This window comes from Pan paniscus, chromosome 21 (genome assembly GCF_029289425.2).
Source record: "Pan paniscus chromosome 21, NHGRI_mPanPan1-v2.0_pri, whole genome shotgun sequence".
NCBI lineage: Eukaryota > Metazoa > Chordata > Mammalia > Primates > Hominidae > Pan > Pan paniscus.
In genome coordinates, this window is record NC_073270.2 from 1,008,787 (window position 1) to 1,025,775 (window position 16,989).

At 39.8% G+C, this 16,989-nt stretch overlaps 1 pseudogene; it reads right to left on the reverse strand.

Annotated features, from left to right (window-relative positions):
* Positions 1–2,547: 2,547 nt before the first annotated feature.
* LOC129394900 (phosphoglucomutase-like protein 5) overlaps positions 2,548–16,989 on the reverse strand; it is a 71,520-nt pseudogene continuing 57,078 nt past the window's right edge.

Consider the following 16,989-nt stretch of genomic DNA (forward strand, 5'->3'; position numbering starts at 1 on the left):
GTTTCTGTGAATTTGAGAATTATGATAATATTTTTCATGCCAGATCAAATCAAACCACCTTTTAGAGAAAAGGAGCCAAAGCGGTGACTGTGAGCTTTAGTCACGATCATTTTCCTCCAAGCCCATACAAACCTTTCTCAGAAACTGCACAAAGGAGATGAACTGAAATTATCCCAGACACAGGAAGAAGGCAAACCCTGGAAAAGGAAGCAAATGAGCTATACCTTTGATGGGCTCAGCTAGCCCACCCAACTCATTCAGGAAAGAGGGGAAGTGCATAATCAGAAATAAATGCCAATACTCACAACGAGAAGTCTGCTGAGGAAGAGCAGAGCACAGAGTTTTCAAATCCTTGTAGGAAGGGCTGTTTTAATCCTTTGGCTACCCAGTCTCTTAGAATAATAGCAACAGCTCGAGTTCTTAACACAGCGAATCTCCCTATTGGGTGTTTATTTTGTATGTGTTGTTTTCTTTCTTTCTTGTTGGCACCTATAAAGTTGGTACTAGGCAAAAATCCCCAACCAAAGGGTTTCTTTGCCCAGTACCCAGGAGCAGGAGCACAGATTTTTCTCCTTCCTACACTCAAATAGGCTGGTACTCACTGGAAGATAAATCATCCTTTCTTGGCTTAGCTGGAGAGCTAATCGCCTGTCTGAAATCTGATGCTTAAGCCATTATGACTGGCTCAAGGCTTGGAGCAAGAAAGCTTATAAGGTGAAGCTGGCTACAGGTTAAAACAAAGCCTTAAGAGTTTATGAAACAAGCAAGCTCTGATGAGCGAGGGGCTTTTCAAAACCTCTCCGGGGGCTGGGTGAATTCTGAGGTTCTGATTAACCACACAGGCAAGACTTCAAAACCCAGGGTGTCCCCCATTTGTAGGTGGTCCCAACATTTTAAGGGTTATGAAACTGAAATCTAAGTAGTTACATTATCTTCTCAAACACCACCACTATAAGAAAATTATTTCATCTATAAATTTCAGCGTGAAATTAGCCTTCAAAAGACTAACAACTACAGTTTCATTGAAAGTTGAAATGCATAATCTAATTAAATGCAATTATTAAACACACTAATACTAGGATGAAGCTGTATGACGCAATAAATAAAGGAATAAGAATATGTTTATTAATTTGAAATAATCCATACTAAGAAAGAAAGTAACTTACCAACATAATCCCTATCAGGGAGGACGTTTTATTTTTCAACACTGTACTTTAGGGTTTTATGCAGTTTTCTGAAATACATCCTTTTCACTTGATCTGTTTAATCAGAACTTCACAGGTATCACACTTCTGATTTTAAATGTCAACATAATAAATAACCTTGAACAAAGGAAAAATGTTCTCCATGTCCAACTTCTGGCTTAGTCATTAGCTGCGTGAGCTCAGCAACTTGTGTTTTGTCATTTGAGAGTATGGAAGGAAGGCTGGACAACTGAAATGAAAACACGCCCTTTTAGTTCTTACCTACGTGCTTATGGCAGGCTCCTACCTATGTGTTTATGTTTTACCCTCTCAGCTATTCTAATAGTCTCCAACACACTACTTATGGGAGAATACAAAGCACAAATAAGAACACACATTTTAATCCTTCTGCAAATTCATTCAACCAGGAGACCCTGAAAAGTCACGGAGGGTACCCATGAATTAAAGCAGCCATAGTTTCTAATCAGCAAACTCTCTGCCTTCGGGGTAATGCTAACACAGATGACAGGTCTAAGACTCACCACCACGGGCACACTGCCTCTGCTGTGCTGTGTGTTTCCTTACAGATGATCTCAGAAAACACCAGGTGGGTTCTAGCCAGACCAGTCACTGCAAACTAGTCTTATACTTGACAAATAGCACGTAATTCCTGCTATCAGGTTCACCGCAGTGGGCTCAGAGTTCTGTTTGAGAAACGCTCCTGCCCAGAAAAATATTTACACAAGCGAGAGTGGGGTGCCCCGCACTGCAGCATTCTGCCTACCCTGCCATGAGTCTGGCTCTGTCTGGCTGACCCGGTCTTATCAGTGGCCTTTGTACTCATTTAAGATCAGCATAGAGACAAAAGCTGGAGCCAAATAACTGACCAAGATAACAAGATTCAAGCCCCACAACAGTTACTAAAGCCATGAAAACATTGTGCCCTTTAACCCAGTCATCCTGCTTCTTTGAAATTGTTGGGAAATAATAAAAAAGGAGGAGAAAAATGACCAGGCAAGATGTTCTCTGCAACATCATCTACCATAGGGAAAATGTGGAAGCAGTCCAAACATCCAAACAAAAAAGAATAATTCAACTGCTAGAAACAACATAAGGAATATTATACAGTCATCGGAAATAATAATTTGAAAACTATTTTCCATGAAGACTTGGAAAAATGCAAAGAATGTTAAAGTCAAGAGCTGATATCCAAATTATAAAAGCTTATTGAAACTGTGTTTAAGTTTGTTAGCCTGAAAAGGATGAAAAATCAATACTAAAAATAAGACCTAGTGTGGAATTTTGAGTAATTCTTCTCTTCTGGTTTCCTATCAAATTTTATGTTATCATTAATTTAAATAACTTTTCTTTTCTTTTTTTTGAGACGGAGTCTCACTTTGTCATGGAGGCTGGAGTGCAGTAGCACTGTGTCGGCTCACTGCAACCTTCGTCTCCTGGGTTCAAGCAATTCTCCTGCCTCAGCCTCCCGAGTAGCTGGAATTACAGGCGCCCACCACCACACCCAGCTAGTTTTTCTATTTTTAGTAGAGACGGGTTTTCACCATGTTGGCCAGGCTGGTCTCGAGCTCCTGACCTCAGGTGATCCACCTGCATCGGCCTCCCAAAGTGCTGGAATTACAGGTATAAGCCACTGTGCCCAGCCTAAATAACATTTTAATGCAATTCAATAAGCATCTTTAATAAATAAATATGTATCTGTCTGAAAAAATATATATCCAGGCTACAAAAAAAGAAATAGCATGAGGGAAAAGCTATAATCAATTGGGGAAGGCAACTATTAGCAAAAATAAAGATGATAAGAGCAGGCATAAAAAGTCACCTCCCAGTGCTCATCCATTTATGTCATTTAACTGGGTTTAATGAGGATGTTAATACAATTCTGGCCCCAATATCATGGCGTCCAGCAGGGCCTGACATGAGGGTACCTGGGATGTTTCCTGATCAGCGGCTCATGACAAGGACAAGAGAACAAGGGGAATGGTGCTATCCCCTGATATCTGACCAGCACTTTATGTTTTAAAAAGTGTTTTTACAGCTATTATTTTCTTCCCCGCACAACCACCTTGTGAAGAAGGTAGGATAGCTATTATTATCTTTCTTTCACAAATAAGCCACTTGTTATTTGGCTTCTAAAGCATATCTAAGCTCTAATTAAAGTTTCACAACATTAGTGTTTAGAGAGGTATCAATCAATGCATTCAGTTTACAACATGATTCAGAAACTTGGGGAAAAAGCAGACTGCCTCATCCCTACACCCCAAAGAAACACAGCTATTTTCCTAACCAACAATCACCATTTACTTCCTAGCTGGCTATGAGAGAACAGTCAAGAGCAATTTATGATGCTCTTACCTCCTTAACAAAAGACACTGCAGTACTGTTAGCAGTACCATAATAAAATGTTTTTTGTTTTTTGCTTTAGAGATAGGGTCTGGCTCTGTCACCCAGGCTGGAGTGCAGTGGTACCATCATAACTCACTGCAGCCTCAAACTACTGGGCTCAAGCAATCCTCCCACCTCAGCCTCCTGAGCAGCTGGGACTACAGGTGCATGCCACTATGCCTGGCTAATTCAAAAAAAATTTTTTTTGTAGCGATGGAGTCTGGCTATGTTGCCCACACCGGTCTTGAACTCCTGGCCTCAAGCAATCCTCCCTCCTCGGCCTTCCAAAGTGTTGGGATTACAGGTCTGAGCCACCCCATCTGGCCTAAAATGTTTTGAATTAATGAAAACAATACTGTACCAATCAAGAGAAGTAGGATGGAGGATCTGGTGAAAAAGAGATAACACTACGAGGAATGATTGATTTTGATGGGCTGGTGGTAAGGAAGGGCAGGGGGTGCAATCTGGAAGGGGTACACAGGTAGGGCTGCACACAAAAGTAGAGCACCATTAAAATGAATTTTAGATAAACAATGAACACTTTTTTAGTATTTTTTTTTCTGGCAACCGTGTACACAGGAGACTTTAACTTTCCCTAGAATGTACAATCCTTGAGGGCAGAAATTTTTGCCTCTTTGGTTCACTGCTGTATCCCCAGTACTTAAAACAGCACATAGCAGGTGCTCATGTATATCTGGCCTATATTAATAAGGTTTATTTCTTAAGCTAAGTAGTGTGTACAAAGGTGCTTGTTATATAACTTTCACACATTTTGTATGTCTGAAGTGTGGCACAATACATTTTACAAATTACAGCATTAATGAATAGCTCGTTTTAAAAGCAGTTTCTTTTATCCAGCCTCCGTGAGGGACTCCAAGGGGAAGTCAGAGTATAAAAGGTTGTGAATCACCCCTTATCCCATGTAAATGTTACATGGGAATGTCAACTTGAGATGATCAGTCGTCGGATGTATTTTGTGCCAAGGGCATGGTATGGCCTTTCCCAGAGGCTCCTCTTTTGCTTGTTTTATTACTAAGACTATGGAAAGTGCTTCTTCTGCCACTGCCCTGACTCCATCGTCACATGAAATTTCCCCTCATGCTCTACGAAGCCCAAGCAGCAATTTTTGGAAATTGAAGAAACATATAATTTACTCCACATCTGAAACTCCTACTAAACCCAAATAGCTTATCCTTTTCTCATAGGAGACCAGTAATTGGCCCTCACTAGCTGCCATGCAGCCCTCTTTATCTCATCTTCATCTAGGTTCTCTAAATGTTATTTACACGCATAGAAGTGTATTTATAACCCACATCTCTTACATGGAGTATTTTTTTAAACATTGGAGAGGTGTTTCTTTTGTAATACAAAGTGGGAAAAGGTAAAGGAATGATTTTTATTAACATATTCTCAACCATGTGAAATATATAACATTTGACGACTATATAAAAAATAGGAAGACATTTATTCCTAGGTGGTATTATCACCAGCAATTCTTGCTTTTGTTTTGGTTTTCAGACAATACAACACGCATCTATACTTTTAAATTTTCAGCTGGGTGCGGTGGCTCATGCCTGTAATCCCAAAGTGCCGAGGTAGGCAGATCACCTGAAGTCATGAGTCCAACCCCAGCCTGGTTAACATGGTGAAACCTCATCTCTACTAAAAATACAAAAATTGGCCGGGCGTGATGGCATGGGCCTGTAATCCCAGCTACGTGGGAGGCTGAGGCACAAGAATCACTTGAACCCAGGAGGCAGAGGTTGCAGTGAGCCGATATAGCGCCACTGCACTCCAGCCTGGGTGACAGAGCAAGACTCCATCTCAAAAAAAAATTTTTTTTTCTATGAGTGTCATATATATGGTGTACACACATTTGTGTTTGTATATACATATATGTATGTATATATTACTATGTGTGTATATACATATACAGACACATACACATATATGTATGTTTGCATATATATTACTGTTTATGGTTGAGTCTCTAATTAGATTTGCTTATAGATGTACATGGGTCATGGTGACTAGAATAAGTAAAAAATCTTCCCCTGCACAGTCCAGATAACTGTCTGCAGTAACAATTCATACTCTGACACCCTGAAAGTCACAAATCAGAGAGCTTCCTTTTGCTTTCAACCTCAATGCCCAGACCTGTTAGGCAGGATACCAGGTGGGAAGGAAAAGTTACAGCTTGCTTATTAGATCTCAGGAACAAAGAAAAAAGGTAAGCACAGAACAAACCAAGTTGGAAAGGAATTAGTGGGGTAGGTATCTAAACCCATGAAGAAAGGATTTTGCCCAAGGCACCAGAAGAAGGTTGAGGTCTTGAGGCACCAACAATCTTAAACACCCCTTCCCCTGAGCATGTGAATGGAAGCAAATGCAGGGCAAGGGAGGAAACCACATCATCAGAGGGAATTAAAACCCACCCACTACACTTGAAATTTCATAATGTTTCAATCTCCTCTCTCACCAAATATTTTACTGGAGAAAGTCATCATAATTCTGATTTATTTTATTTTTTGATATGGAGTCTCACTCTGTCACTCAGGCTGGAGGGCAGTAGTGCAATCTGGGCCCACTGCAACCTCTGCCTCCCAGGTTCCAGCCATTCCTGTCTTAGCCTCCTAAGTAGCTGGGATTACAGGCATGCGCCACCATGCCTGGCTAATTTTTGTATTTTTGTAGAGATGGGGTTTCGTCATGTTGGCCAGGCTGGTCTTGAACTACCGACCTTGGGTGATCCATCCCCCTCGGCCTCCCAAAATGCTGGGATTACAGGTGTGAGCCACTGCCCATAATTCTGATTTTTCTTACTTCATTTACAGTAAGTCCCCGGACTTCTCTGTGACATTACATAGGGATGATGATGACAGTAAAATAATAGCTTAATCTCATTAGATTATTGTGAGGATTAAGTATGAAAATGCAGGCAAAGCATTTTAGGCACCATGGTGCATTTAAGTGTTCAATGAATGTTAGATATTCTCATTCATGTCTTTACTATTGATAGCAGTCCCACAGCAGAATCTATAAAAGTCTCAAGAAGCTGGGCAGTAAAAAGGTCAAAAATGGAATGGACAGGGAAAGATCAGTCATCCCAGAACAAATAACTGAGTTTATCTGGGTTTGGGTTATAGTGTTCTACCCAGAGGAGATACTTGCAGCTGAGACCGCTAGAATAAAAAGTCACATTCATGGGCTGGGAATGCCCACTTTAGAGGTCACTTCCTGCTGTTGTCTTCAGAAGTGCTTTACGGCTTACATAGCTCCTGTAAGTATGTTTCTGGTGCGCTCACTGGTCCTAAACCGGCAGGTGGATATACTTACCGATGGTTTACATGTGGAGAAATAGCCCTGCCCAATATTTCACGGTTAGTGCTGGAACTAGGACTCAAATTCAGGTTTCCTGGCTCCAATTCTACACTTGCTCCAGTATATAATGTTGTCATTTGAAGGTGTTCAGAGCCAGCAGACGTAGGACTCTGGACTCAGATGCTCAGAAAAAATTTCTGCATAGACAATTACTATTCTCACTCATTCAGCTATTTGGCACATAACTCAAAAAAGAAATGAACACTTGGCATGCCATTTTGGGCAGGTTGTCCCCATGGTGATGTGTCTCTTAGGAGGATCTTCTCTGCATTTCGTGTACAGATTTCTCCCGAATCTCACAGAAGCAATATTGGAACAGAAAGTGAAACTGTGTAAGTCTCTAATATAACCAAAATAAGAATTCACATACAGGTCTTTATGATTCATAATATGGCTTGTTGCGTATTCCTAAGAGAATCATTTTACAGAATATATACTTCTCTTCCCTCCTTTCTCTTTGTTTAGCAACATCAAACAAAAGCTGCTTGGGAGTGGCTACTAGGAATTGGTTTTAAGCATCCAAACTAATTTCCTCTCTCCTCATTCAATCCCTCAGAAAGAAGTGCAAGACGAGTATACATTACATTTGCATCAGCATTCAGGATTTACATTTGTCTTTCAACACTTCAACAGAATTGACTTAGGTAATAATTTACTCAACTGATTTCAGTGCAAGACTCTAAGATAAAAGCAAATTTTCTGAGAGTAAAACAAAAGAAACCCAAACTTCAATGGACAGAAAATTGCTTTGAAATCCTAGTTATCCAGGCAACTTGCTATTATCCGTTCATTATTAAAGAGAATAAAAAATTAGTTTGAGAAAAGACATACATTTAACACACAAACTCCAGAGCACAGGGTTACCTGAGGCACTGCCGTTAACCTTTGTGGTGTGAGCCATGCTGGCTTGAGTCCAATGAGAGATTCAGAAAGGAGTGAGGAGTCATGCAAATTTTATGCATCAAGTTCTCAAAGGCATTCAACCTGAAACAATAAAGAGAGCCCCATCAAAATGGATCATTTAAAAAATGTACAACACTAAATCTTAGACTTCCGTTTACAAAGATGACTGCTAACAGAGAAAGGAAATCAGAATGGGGGGAGAAAGACTATAGATCCAGGAGGTGACTGCATTGGACCTGGCAGTATGGAGATAACACCCACGGATGTACCAGTGGCTACATACTGAAAGGGGGTCTCTACACATAATAATCTATGGGAAACAAAATTGGTTCTCTAGAAATGAGACTATTTTAGGAAAGTGGTCACCAAATACAAATGACTTCCTAATGTGTAGCACTCTACAAAATATTTTTGGTTTTTAAGCATATCTTCCTTTCCAAATTCTGGTTCAAAAAGTTCATTTATTCAACTGCAATTTCAAAGCAATTATTGCACCAAATGTTTACATTTTTAAAAAGATTAACTTCATGGAAATTCTTTTGAGATATCCGAAGTCTTTCTACCAACGCCTCTTTCTTACATGCAACCACCTTTCTAAAGCACAAATCTGATCCAGTCAGTCCTCCTCCTCTTAAACAAAAATTCATTATCTCCCACTGTGCCGCTGGATAAACTTCAAATTATTAGAGGCATTCGGACCAGAGCAACTCCATCTTGAATAGGGGCTAGATAAAATAAGGCTGAGACCTTTATTTTAAGTCTAAATTCCTAGGAGGTTAGGCATTTTTAGTCACAGGATGAGACAGGTCAGCACAAGATACAGGTCACAAAGACCTTGCTGATAAAACAGGTTGTGGTAAAGAAGCCGTCCAACACCCACCAAAACAAAGATGGAGATGAAAGTGATCTCTGGTCATTCTCACTGCTCATTATATGCTAATTATAATGCATTAGCATGCTAAAAAACATTCCCACCAGCAGCAGGACAGTTTACAAATGCCATGGCAATGTCAGGAAGTTATCCTATATGGTCTGAAAAGGGGAGGACCCCTCACTTCCAGGAACTGCCCACCCCTTTCCTGCAAAACACAAGATGCTAAACACACCTCTTGTTTAGCATCAAGAAGTAACTGTGTGTATAATCAGATGAGCAGCCCACGCTCCTGCTCTGCCTATGGAATAGCCATTCTTTATTCCTTTATTTTCTTAATAAACTTGCTTTTACTTTACTCTATGGATTCACCTCTAATTCCTTCTTGTGAGAGATCCAAGATCTTGGGGTCTGGATTAAGACCCCTTTCCAGTAACAAAATGATAGAGCATGGCACATAGTTCTGAAACACCGGGGTCCACGTTGGGCAATATATTCATTTTACATTGATATTTCTATTTAAAAGTTACCTGAGATTACCATAATAAGACTTATATTTCAATCACAAAATTTAAAACAAAAAAAGAAAAAAAAGAAAAAATACAAAAAAGAACACTGTTTCCCCTTTGGTTTTTGCAAATACCTTCCAAAAAATACTAGCAAACAGTAAACAACAGTACATATAGAAATTCCATTTCCATTGTGCCCAAACTCTGACTCTAGACCCATGAAATCAGAAGAAGTTGGGAGAAATAAACTCTAAGTTGAAAATTAAAGTGTCAATTCAGAAACCCACATGACCTCTTAACAACAGAATGCTAAAATAATATCCGTATACACTAATTCTAATGCAGCCATTGAAATCATATAAGTTTTTAATAAGGTAAAATATTCAAAGTATGTTGGTTAAAAGAAAAACAAAACTATACTATCCTAAACCTAATTTTATTAAAAATATGTATGTGTATATGTACACATTTAATTTAAACGATGAGAAGTAAATGTACCAAAATGTTCACTGTGGTGGTTGCCTCTGGGTGATGAAATCATGGATTTTAGCTCTTTTCTTACTTTTGTAATAATAATTATTAAAAATAAATATTTAGGCCAGGCGCGGTGGCTCACACCTGTAATCCCACACTGTGGGAGGCTGAGGCGGGCAGATCACCTGAGGTCAGGAGTTTGAGACCAGCCTGGCCAACATGGCAAAACCTCGTCTCTACTAAAAAATACAAAAATTAGCCAGGGCTGGTGGTGCACGCCTGTAATCCCAGCTACTCAGGAGGCTGAGGCACCAGAACCACTTGAACCTGGGAGACAGAGATTGCGGTGAGCTGAGATTGCACCACTGCACCCCAGCCTGGGCGACAGAACGAGACTGTCTCAAAAAATAAAACTAAAAATTTAGACCCCTTCTGTCTTATTTGCTTTAAAACCCTCAGGGAAAAGAAGAGGTATTTTTTTAAATGCTATTCAAAAAAGGAAACTATCAGGCTACAATCACGAAGATTATAAGCGGTCAGAAATATAAGTAAATAAAAAGGAAGGAAAAGGAAATGGCTGATTGCTTTGATCACACAGGGTGAGAATTTCTTGCCACTTAGTGAAATTTCCCTCATTGTTTAAATGGGTTTGCACCACAGTTCAAAGCTAACTACTGTGAAAGCAACTCAGTGTAAACTCAAAAGGACCCTTTTTTCTCTCTCTCTTTTTTTTTTTTTTTTTTTTTTTAAACAGATTGCTTCTGACAAGCCTGCCCGCTGCGTGGCTTTTCCAGCTACACTGACTAGCACTGTGTTCACCTGGAGAGAGGAGATTCTAAACCATCCACTCCCTGCTGATCCTTAGTTTCTGGCTGGTGACACACCAGAAGGATAGGATGGCTCCAATCTCCCTGATGAAGGGGTAATCACCCGACTTTCTCTTGGAAACAGAGGCACTGGTTCAGGTCCACAACATTGAACTTGGAGAGCAATAACCTCTGTGTGCACAGTCATTGCTGGCTGAATCAAAAGGCAGGCATTAGGGATAAACACTGTCTTTTAAGAATAGGAGTGAATGTCTATACATTTCTGACAAACGCAGTTTTATTTTAAAAAAAAAAAAGTGGAGACTGGGAAGACCAGAGAGGGAGGGGCAAATGAAGGGGCAAAGGAAAGAAGCCCAGTTTCTGGAATTATTCAACCAAGTATGCTTTTAAAAGCTAACAACCACAAAACCCTAAGCCAAACCCTGTTTACTGGCCCCTTGCTAGCCTTGTGTGTTTGCACTCTTGCTCCATAACGGCTTGTAAATACCACCATGTAAAACCTTGAAGGCAAACAGAAGACAAGAAGGGACAAGCTGCATGTGCTAGGGGTGAATGAAGTATGTGTCAAGGTATTTGGATGGAGATGTGCCCAGAATCTTCCTAGTCAAGCTTAATAAACTTTGGCCCAAGGTCCTCTCCTGTTATTGAAACTCTTTCATCTGGCAGATCTTTTTCTCAGATCCAAATTGGTGCCTCCCACCCTTCCCCAAACTGAACAATAAAACCAAAATAAGGAGGAAGCCTAAAATTAGGAACTATAAGCATATCACTGGTAAAATAACAAGACACTGTTGGCCGGGCACGGTGGCTCATGCCTATAATCCCAGCACTTTGGGAGGCCGAGGTGGGTGGATCACTTGAGGCCAGGAGTTCAAGACCAGGCTGGCCAACATGGCAAAATCCCATCTCTACTACAACTACAAAAATTAGCTGGGTAGGGTGGTACACGCCTGTGATCCCAGCTACTTGGGAGGCTGAGGCACAAGAATCACTTGAACAGGGAGGCAGAGATTGCGGTGAGTCGAGATCACGCCACTGCATTCCAGCCTGCACAGCAGAGTGAGAGACCCTGTCTCAAAAAAAAAAAAAAAAAGAAGACACTGTCACTGGGTGTGAATCCTGGCAGTGTCTGTGCAAAGAGAACAGTTGTATATTGTGTATTGATTTTTCTCAGTTATTATTCATGCTGACAGGCGGCCTCAAATTGTGAGTGCTCATTCTTCTTAATGCTATGCAGATTCTTATGTCGGTGCATTGTATAAACCAGAAAATGTTTGGCCACAGTCCATTCCTGTGTTACAGATCAATAAATTGCTTCTTTTCTCCCTCAGAGGACAGCGCAAACCAGTAAATCTTAAGTGGTACAATGGTGGCTTAGTTCTCCTAGCTAAGAAAGAAACCACTCCTGCGAAAGGATTTAGGAAAATACATCAACAGAGAAAATAAAGAATTTGTCTTTGTCTCTATTTATTTCGGGAGACTGAAGGATGCTGATGCATGTTTTAGTAGATCGCCAAGTAAGGTACAATGAATGACGGAAACATTGCATGAGCTGACCCCATAAATACTTTACATTAGCTAAAATGATACAAATATGAAAAACAGCACACTAGAACTTTGATAAAAATACACCAATGCAAACAAGTAGTTAGATAAAATTGAGATTTGATATATACTCTAGCACTGCTAAACTATCAAATGCCACTATCTCAGTTAGAAACAAGATAATGCTGATGATAATATTGATGGTAATGTTGATGGCAGCTAATGTTAACAGACCTCTTACTATTAGTTATTGAAATATAAAATGTCACCCAAAGTGTAACATTAAGTACTACTAATAAGAAAAGATGTCACTAAATGATAAAATGCTTATTAAGAAATTACATTCATTATAAGACACATCCTCATTTCAGAGGCCATATGAGAAAAATGCATACCTTACCACTGATGCAATTGTTACATTCAAGGGACTTTTAAAAACACTTAACAGTTATTACCTTGTTTAAACTTCACAACAACCCTACAAAGTACTACCCCTTCTCTCCATTGTATACATAAGAAACAAGCACAGGGAGTTTTAGAACTTGCTCACATCACACAGCTAGTATGACAGCGCTGACATTTAAAGCTGAGCAATTCAGCCCTAGGGCTCTTGTGATTATGTGATTTAGAGTAAGGGCACTATTGTTTCAACAAATGAGAACTTAGGGCATAAATGAGTGATGCATATACGTAAGGTGGTCACCTTAGTTACCTATATGCTTACTGCAAGGAGGCTTTGCGCAAATCCTTTTTAGATAAGAAAGCTGCATCTCGGAATTTTATGTAATTTTTTTTCTTTTTTGAGACGGAGTCTCGCTCTGTCGCCCAGGCTGGAGTGCAGTGGCGCAATCTCAGCTCACTGCAACCTCTGCCTCCCAGGTTCAGGTGATTCTCCTGCCTCAGCCTCCCAAGCAGCTGGGATTACAGGTGTGTACCACCATGCCCAGCTAATTTTTGCATTTTTAGTAGAGATGGGGTTTCACCATGTTGTCCAGGCTGGTATAATATGTTTTTAGAGCAACTGTATTTGCAACCTTATTCCTTGGAGTAACACATTTAAGAGCCTGAAGTACTTACATGACACACAGGAAATGCTTCTCAGTACTTAACCAGTACACTCTTTTCTTCTTCTTTTTTTTTTTTTTTTTTTGAGACGGAGTTTTGCTCTGTCACCCAGGCTGGAGCACAGTGGCGCCATCTCGGCTCACTGCAAGCTCCGCCTCCCGGGTTCACGCCATTCTCCTGCCTCAGCCTCCCGATTAGCTGGGACTACAGGCACAGACCACCACATCCAGCTAATTTTTTGTATTTTCAGTAGAGACGCGGTTTCACCGTGTTAGCCAGGATGGTCTTGATCTCCTGACCTTGTGATCTGCATGCCTCGGCCTCCCAAAGTGCTGGGATTACAGGTGTGAGCCACCGCGCCCGGTCCCAGTACACTCTTTTCTAGACTGCACAGAATTAGTAGAGCAGGCTTGATTATCAACCTTGTTCTTTATATGAATGTCAACTGTTTCAAAAAATCAAATACTTCCAGAACTGAAAAACAAAAAAAAAACTCCACCAGGTAGAAGGTTCTAAATGCAATGGTAGGAGTTTCAAAAATGCATAAAAACTAAGGCAGGATACTGGAATCAGATTCTTGCCACTCAAAATAAGAATTATACTTTAAAAATGTAGATGAAAGCTGGCTTCACTTCTCCCCACAGAATAACCAAAATAAATATACATCAACGAGATTATCACCAGCAATCTCCCAGAACTCATGAAAGAGAATCGGTCAGTTCCTGGGGCCACTGAGAAGTAAAAACAAAACAAAACAAAAAAACAAAACAAAACTCCAGCAGACAGTAAGAGAATCAGATTTTCATATCTGTGACACCCTTCCCCCAGTCTGCTTGGTATCAAGCACATGTAAAACTTCCCCCAACTCAGATTCTACACTGGAAAAAGTGAGATTAAGTTGGACACACAACTTGCCTACCATCTTGGCTTCTTTGGCAGGAGACCTATCCATGCCTCAACCCATGAGAAGCATCAGGAGTGCCTGAAGGGAGATACCACCCTGTGGACAGCCGGACACAAAGGAAGGAGGCAGGATTACCATCTCCAGCCCTGGAAGCTCCGCTCTGTAACTCAACCAAAGGAGATGCCAAATCAGAGTGGCTGTTCGGCAGCACTACGCTGTAGGAGGTAGATTCCACAGGTCTCTTGGGCATGAACTCCTAGCCAGCCTTTCCATACCACAGGGATAGCTCTTTTGGAACCTCCCCCATTCCAGCCAGGCAATCCTCTGATCCTTTGCTAGAAGAACAGAGGCAAACCTGGGTTTTAAGTACCATTTAGTGCTGAAAAAGAGGCAGTGACCTAGCAGGAAAAATGTGTAAGAAATTCAACAGCTAAATTACAAATAATCTCTAAGCAAACATACCAGTAAAAACCAAAACAGACTAGACAGAGAAGATTGGAATAAATAATAAATCCTTTAATGCAAAGACACAGACATATATCCATAAGAACATGGAACCATGACCTCCCCAAATGTATAAAGCAAGGAACCAGTGACTGACCCTAATGAGATGGTGATTCATGAGCTCTCTGACCAAGAATTCAAAATAGCAGTTTTACAGAAACTCAGGGATCTCCAAGACAACAAAGAAAAGCAATTCAGAAACTTATCAGAGGAATTTAACAGAGATCGAAGTGATAAAAAATCAAACGAATCTTGAAATTGAAAAATATATTTGCTAACTGAAAAATTTATTGGAGGCTCTCAACAGCAGAATGCATCAAGCAGAGGAAAGAATCAGTCAGCCCAAAGACAGGCTCTTTGAAATTACATAGAGGAGAAAAAGTAAAATGAATGGAAATATATTATACAAAGATTGCCTACAAGATACAGAAAATTACCTTAAAAGACCAAATCTAAGAATTATTGGTGTTCAAGAGAAAGTTGAGCAAGAGTGAGGGGTAGAAAAAAGCTTACTCAATAAATAATAACAGAAAACTTTCCAAAATATGAGAAAAATATCCAGGCAGAGGAAGGTCAGAAAACACTAAACAGATTTGACCCAAATAAAACTACATCCAAGGCATATAATAATAAAACTCTCAAAGGTCAAGGACAAAAAGAGGATACTAAAAGCAGCAAGAAAAAAGGAGGATATAACATACAAAGAAACTCCACTTCAGTTGGCAACACACTTCTCAATGGAAACCATAAGTCAGGAGGAAGTGGAATGATATTTTCAAAGTGCTGAAAGAAAAAACCCCAAAAAACCCTGCTATCCTCAAATACTTTATCCAGCAAACAGCAGAAATATCCTTCAAGTATGAAGGAGAGATAGTCTTTTTCTGACAAAAAAAGCTAAGAGAATTTACCACTACTAGATCTGTCTTACAAGAAATGTTAAAGATGGTTCTTCAATCTGAAATGAAAAAACATTAATGTGCAAAAAGAAAACATTTGAAGGTATAAAACCTACGGGTAACCTCAAGTATAGAAACCTCCAGAATATTCAAATACTGTAATTGTCATGTGCAGTCCACCCATAAGTTACCCATAATTCTAGTATGACACCTAGAAGACAAATCTATCAAAAATCCTAACAGCTACAGCAACCTGTTAAGAGATAGGCAATATCAAAATACGTAAATTCAGACCAACAAAAGTCAAAATGTCAGGGGATGGAATTAAAGATGGAGGGTTGTTTTAAAGTTTTTTATTTATTCTTTTTTTTTGTGATCTAAGACAGGGATCTCCAACTCCTGAGCCATGGACCAGTACTGGTCCGTGGCATGTTAGGAACCAGGTCACACAGCACTGCCTGCTCCACCTCCTGTCAGATCATTAGCATCATAGATTCTCATAAGAGTGCAAACCCTATTGTGAACTGCAAGTGCGAAGGATCTAGGTTGAGCGTTCCTTATGAGGATCTAATGCCTGATGATCTAAGGTAGAACAGTTTCATCCTAAAACCATCCCCACTGCCCGATCTATGGAAAAATTGTCTTCCATGAAACTGGTCCCTGGTGCCAAAACAGACTGGGGACTGCTTATCTAAGATAAGCTGTCATCTCTTTAAAATAACTTGTTATATCTATAAGATGTTTTCTATAAGCCTCATGGTAACCACAATGTAAAAACCTATAATAAACACACTAAAAAAAACCCCAACAAATTAAAACATAGTTCCAGAGAAAGACACTGAACCATAAAGGATGACAGGAAGAAAGGAGGAGAAGAGTTACAAAACAACCAGAATACAAGAAACAAAACGGTAATTCTCCATTCAGAAATTTATTAGAGAAATTTAACAAAGAGACATTATTCAAAAAATCAAACAGAAATCTTAGAACTGATTAATACATTTGATGGACTGAAATTCAGCTCCCAAGTATATAAAGCAAACATTAATAGATACAAAGAGAGAGAGAGAGATTGTAATACAATAATAGTGGAGGACATCAAATACCCCACTTTCACCAATGAACAGATCATCTAGACAGAAAATTAACAAAGAAACCATTGTATCAAACTACACATCGGATCAAATAGGTCCAACTGATATTTATAAAACACTTCACTCAACTATTCAGAATACACGTTTCATCAGTACATGGAACATTCCCCAAAATAAACCATATTTTAGGCCACAAAACAAGTCTCAACAAATTTTTAAAAGTAGAAATCATATCAAGTATCCTTTCTGACCACAATGGAATAAAACTAGATATCAATAACAAGAGGAATTTTGGGCTGGGTGTGGTGGCTCATGCCTGTAATCCCAGTACTTTGGGAGGCTGAGGTGGGTGGATCATCTGATGTCAGGAGTTCGGGACCAGCCTGACCAACATGGCAAAACCCTGTCTCATTAAAAATGCAAAAATTA